Here is a 6,374-nt window from a genome sequence, read left to right on the forward strand (position 1 = left end):
TGCACAGCGGCAGGTGGAACGGGCCTTTGCACATCTGGGGGGGGCGAATGAGCCCCAGAGGAGGTTCACATCTGGAGGGCTCTTGGGGGCACAGCTGGGGGGAGGAGGGCTTTTTCATGCACATCTGGGGGACCAAGGGTCTCCGGGATGTTCACATCTGGGAGGGTTGAGCGGTCCGGGGGATGCATGCGCATTGAGGCAAACATCTGGACAGCTCGGGTCACAGCTGGAGGGGTCCCTGGGGTCACAGCTGGGCACACATCTGACAGCACAGGGATGCCAGAGCACATCTGGAGAGCCGGGTGGTTTGCATTTGTGCACATCTGGAGGCACAAGCAGGAGGTAGGCGAGCTCACATCTGGGCACACATCTGGAGAGCTCGCACGAGCATGCTCTCCCCCCCTCCCCAGAGCTGTGCTGGGGCCACAGGCAGGCGCACATCTGGCCCCCTGCCCACATCTGGGGCAGCTCAGCCTCACCAGCATCCTCCGGGCTCTCCCATCTCCCACCAAATCCGCCGGATCCCGGTGCTGCCAGCGATGGCAAAGCTCCTACCCGGGCGTCGGGGGGGGTGTGATGCATTATTCATCCGTCCCTCTCATAGCCAGGCACAGAGAAAATAAATAAATATTAATTTAATAGGACCACAAAGCTTTTCCGTTTCTCCTGCTGGGGCTGCGGCAGCCCAAGGATTTCCCAGCAGGATCAAAAAAAAAGGAGAAATAAATTATCCACAGAAAAACAGGTTTATCCAACTATTATCCAAATAATTCTCCAAGGTGGGAATTGAAGGTGATGCTGGAATATTAAATGCCGTGGTATTCCCCCCCCCTTTTGGGTGTCCCCAAAAAGCCGAGCCTTGGGGATGGGGCATCTCCGACCTGGGAATAGGGGATGGAAAGGGATGTTAATCCCAGGAGAGCTTTTGGGCCTTTTTTCATGGAGTGCTTGGAAGAGAGGAGAGTTTTCAATGGGAATCCTGGAGTTTTTTTCAGAGCCCCAGGGATTAAAACACCTCTGTATTAATCCCTCTATGAGGTCTGAGGCTGCAGCAATGGGCTCCCGGGGCTGGCACGCGTGCATCCATTGCCAATACCTCCTCCAAGATGGCTTGGGATGGGGAAAGGAGACAAAGGAGCTGCCTCATCCCGACGGATAATCCCCCCCCCCCCCGCCCCGATTCATCCCCGTTAATCAGCTAGGCAAACAGTGAGCGCAGGGGCATTGCCTCCTTGTTAGCAGATTTATTACCGCTGCCGGGGCGTTTAATTGCCCTTTTATTCGGCGATTAGTTGATGTTTGCGCAGGCTTTGCCCAAACCTCTCGCTGCCGCGGCCCAAAATCACCTCCCGAATTTTTTTGGCTGGGGGGAGGCTTCCCCTGTACTTTGTTATCCTCATTATTCCTCCTTATTTTCGCTGCCTCTTTATTTTTCCCACCCCTCTGTGGCATCACCAGACAGCATCAGGGTGGGGAAACTGAGGCACGAAGGACTTGGCAGTAATGACGAGCAACAAGATATTTGTATGGGCAAATGAGCGGCTGGGACCCCCCCCCCCCGCACCGATGCCGGGGGGGTGGGTAAATCCCTCACAGCCCCATTATTAACATACCCCCCGGGAGCCCCCCACCCCGATCTGGGCGGTTTGCTGGAAAATGCGGCTTTTTTAATATTTATAGAGGTTGTGGTGAGGCACATGGGGCGGGGGAGAGGAGGAGGGGGGGGAGAGACGGGCTGCCTGGCGGGGGGGTCAGTCTGGAGAGGAGCAATGCTGGGGTGCTGGGGGGGGCAGTGGGGTGCTGGAGGGGATGATGCTTGAATGGTTTAGGGGATGATAGTGGGATGTTTATGGGGATGATACTGGGATGCTGAAGGGGATGGCACTGGGATGCTGGAGGGGATGATATTGGGATGCTGGAGGGGGTGGCACTGGGATGCTGGAGGGGGTGGCACTGGGATGCTGGAGGGGATGATACTGGGATGCTGGAGGGGGTGGCACTGGGATGCTGGAGGGGATGGCACTGAGATGCTGTAGGGGATGATACTGGGATGCTGGAGGGGGTGGCACTGGGATGCTGGAGGGGGTGGCACTGGGATGCTGGAGGGGATGATACTGGGATGCTGGAGGGGGTGGCACTGGGATGCTGGAGGGGATGGCACTGGGATGCTGGAGGGGGTGATACTGGGATGCTGGAGGGGATGGCACTGGGATGCTGGAGGGGGTGGCACTGGGATGCTGTAGGGGATGATACTGGGATGCTGGAGGGGATAGTACTGGGATGCTGGAGGGGGTGGCACTGGGATGCTGTAGGGGATGGAACTGGGATGCTGGAGGGGGTGGCACTGGGATGCTGGAGGGGGTGGCACTGGGATGCTGGAGGGGATGATACTGGGATGCTGGAGGGGATAGTACTGGGATGCTGGAGGGGGTGGCACTGGGATGCTGTAGGGGATGGAACTGGGATGCTGGAGGGGGTGGCACTGGGATGCTGGAGGGGATGATACTGGGATGCTGGAGGGGATGGTACTGGGATGCTGGAGGGGGTGGCACTGGGATGCTGTAGGGGATGGCACTGGGATGCTGGAGGGGGTGGCACTGGGATGTTGTAAGGGGTGACACCGGGATCCTTTTGGGGATGATGCTGGCATGCCCTAGGGAATGATGCTGGGATGTTTTCAGGGAGCATACTGGGATGTCTTAGTAGATGACGCTTGGATGCTTTAGGGGACAATGCCGGGATGCCAGGACGTATTAGAGGATGATAGTGAGACGCCTTAGGGGAGGGCACTGGGGTTTTTTATGTGAGTGTACTGGGATACTTGAGAGGATGATGGTGGGATGCTTTAGGGCATGATGCTGGGATGCTTTAGGGGATGATGCTGGGATGTATTAGAGGATGATGCCAGGAAGCTTTAGGGGAGTGTACTGGGATGCAGTAAGGGATAACGCAGAGACGTTTTAGGGGAGCGTGCTGGCATGCTTTAGGGGATGATGTTGAGATGCTTTAGGTGAGCAGATCGAGATGCTCTAGGGGATGGCCAGGAGGTGCTCTGTGGGACGCCGCAGAGGACGGGTGTCAGGCTGTCTTCCCTGCACGCCTGGCAGATGCAGGAGGCCGGTGGGTTGAGGTCTCCTTGCAGGGCGTCCCCGCTCGCCTCATTACCACCGTCTTTGGGAAGCTGGAGCCCATGTGTTCTCGAAACGAGGGACTCGGGGTATATTAACATCCCATTTCCACCTCTTTAATATAGAGTTTGTCGAGATCATTTATCAGCCGAGCCTCCCTTCAGGGCCGGGGGAAGCCGGGCAGAGCTCAGCAGCTGGGTCACGGTGAGAGGCGAGGGATGTTCGTCCCCGAAGGAAGCCGACTCCGGGTTTAACAGGTAGTGGCTCATGTGCGAATCGCTAGTTTGGGACCGGCACATCATTGGGAAAGGCTCTATCAAAGCTGGGCTTAATTGGGTGGAAGGCTTGTTTGCATGGCTGCTAATGGGGGATCAGAGGGCCGGGGACCCAGCGCTGACGGCCCTACAAAGGCAAGCAATTACTTGCTTGTCTGCATTATGTATTAACCCATCTGGGGCCGGGATATTGGCTTTGAAAGGGAGACAAAGGCAGAGGCGTGACGATATTCCCCACGCCGAATTAGCCCGCCTGGGTCCCCTTTGTGCAGCGGACAGGGCAGCTGGATACGGGATGCAGCCCCTGAGGATGCTGATGGGTACCAGGGCATGGTAGCAGGGCGCTGCCTCGGTCCGCATCCCCGCATCCTCCTAAATATTGCATCGAGCATCTTTTCTCGCCTTTCATCGGTCGCCGTGCTTTCCTGCCCACGGCCACATCTCGGGATAATTACAGCTTTGGCTTTAATTAGCCACCGTCACCATTAATAAGTTTATAGTTCTTTTCGGCGGCATGTTTTGGCAATGGGAGGTTAATTATGAATGGGTCAGTAAATTGCAGTAAACACTAGTCTATATCTAATGACTTGTCCGCTTGGCTTTTTGGCTAATCGTTGATTATCTTCATTGAATTGGAAGGCTGGCTCGAGCAAGGTGGTGGGGGAGCGTTGGGGAGCAGGGGGATATTTCCCCACCGCTGCCCTGAGCTGCTTGTCACACCATCCGTGTGTCTCTGCGGAGCTGAGGATGGCCACAATTCATTGCACGGGTGAGCCCTGACTGAAAACAGCCACGATTCATTGCACGGGGCGATTCTGGCTGAGAAGAGCCACAGCTCATTGCACAGGTGAGCCCCAGCTGAGAACAGCCACAACTCATTGCATAGGGTGATGCTAGCGGAGGAGCCACAACTCATTGCACAGGTGAGCCCTGGCTGAGAACAGCCACAATTCATTGCATGGGTAATCCTGGCTGAGAACAGGCACAATTCACTGCATGGGTGAGCCCCACTGAGAACAGCCACAACCACTCGAAGCAACCCACTGCAGGGAGGCTGAGAACAGGCACAACTCACTCCAGGAATGACTCCTGGAGGCGTTCAGCGGGTTGGGGGGGACCCACGAGCCCCCCGCCGCCGTGTCATTAGCAAGCGGTCAAATGGCCCTAATGGGGACGCGCGGCTGCATCGCAATCAGCTGCTCTAGAGGAATAATGAATTTTTCAATCCCTAATTAACCGTTAACCTCATTTGCATTCCTCCCCCGGCTTATGGTGAGCCCCCTCTAATTGGGGCCTGATTAGCTCCTGGGCAGGGGTGTTTCCATACGGCACGGTGCCGGTGGGCTCAGAGACGGGGGGGTGGGGGAGGGGGCTGGTGCCACCCCCCCCAGGGCCTGGGGACGTGGGTGCCCGGCCATGGGGATGCGTCCCCGTGGGCAGCTGGCTTTGGGGCCACCAGCAGTGGGCACGTCCCTTCGGGGATGTGGCAGCGGTGGGGACATCCCTTTGGGGACATGGTGGCAGTGGGGACATCCCTTTGGGGACATCCCTTTGGGGACATGGTGGCAGTGCATGCAGCCCTTTGGGGACAGGACGGAGGGCTAGCAGTGGGGGCATCCCTCTGAGGACACTCCAGAGGGGTGGAAGTGGGGACACCCCTACAGGGACACAGCCCCGGGTGGCAGTGGGTGCAGCCCTTTGGGGACACAGTGGCAGCAGCGACATCCCTTTGGGCACACGCTGGAGGACTGGCAGCGGGGACATTGCTTTGGGGACACACCAGCAGTGGGTACCTCCCTTTGGGGACAAGGCTGGCAGCAGGGACATCTCCTTGGGGATGCGCTGGCAGCAGGGACATCCCTTTGGGGACACGGTGGCAGTGGGGGAACACGTCCCTTTGGGGACACTGGCCGGGCTGGCGTTGGGGCTGGGGCCAGGCAGGCGGTGACAAAAGAACCTGCCCCCCTCCCCGCTCAGGGGGGGTTATTGCCGCCCCCTCTACTCTGCCGCCAGCCCCTAATCCCCCTAATTACAAGGGGATAATTACGGCCCCTGATTGCTCCCCGGCCACTCCCCTGCCAGATGTGCTGCAGCAGGCAGGAGCTGGCAGCTCCCCCCCAATCCTGTCCTACCCCCCCCCATTTGTTTAACCAACGCTGCCCTAATTAAAGCGTTTAATTAACGAGCCCCGGGTGGGTGATGCCAACTGGGGGGACCCCATAGGACCCCCCCCAAACCATCCTCCTTGGGGGGGGGGTTCTTTTGGGGGGGGGTCATGTCCCAAATCTCATCGCTGCTCATTAGTCTTGGCTTAAGGAAGAGTTTTGGGGCACAGCTGCGGGGCTGCCCCCCCCTTCATTAGCTGCCCCCCAAGCTCATTAATCAAGGCCCCCCCCCCGGGCCCAACCCCGTTAATTAGGGTGCCAGCGCACAAGCGGGGACCCCCTTTGTGTCGGGGTTGGGAGGCAGCAACCGGTTCGGGGAGGCCCCTCCGGCCTGTGGGGCCTGGAGGGGAAGAGGAGGCCCCGGTCCCGTCCCGTCCCCCCCCTCCAAATGAGGGGAGGTCTGGTGTTTGGGGGTGCTCGGCATCGGGGGGGGGGGTGAGGTCCAATAAATGGGGGGTGCTCGATCCCAATGTGGGGGGGAGGCTCAGGCCTGATGTCTAGGGGTGCTGAGCCCCAAAAATGGGGGGTGCTCAGCCCCAAAGTGTGGGGGAGGCTCAGCCCTAACGTGTGTGGGGTCCTCAGCCGCAATATGTAGGGGTGCTCAGCCCCAATGTGTGGGGGGTGCTCAGCCCTGCTGTTTTGGGGATTCTTAGCCCCGATGTTTTGGGGGTGCTCAGCCCCAGGTTTGGGGGTGCTCAGCCCCACATTTGGGGGTGCTCAGCCCCACGTTTGGGGGGTGCTCAGCCCCGGGTCGCCGGCAGCGCAGCCGGGTTTGGGGCGTCTCCATCCCGAGGGGTTCTCCGCCC

The sequence above is a fragment of the Harpia harpyja genome, chromosome 4 (assembly GCF_026419915.1).
Source record: "Harpia harpyja isolate bHarHar1 chromosome 4, bHarHar1 primary haplotype, whole genome shotgun sequence".
NCBI lineage: Eukaryota > Metazoa > Chordata > Aves > Accipitriformes > Accipitridae > Harpia > Harpia harpyja.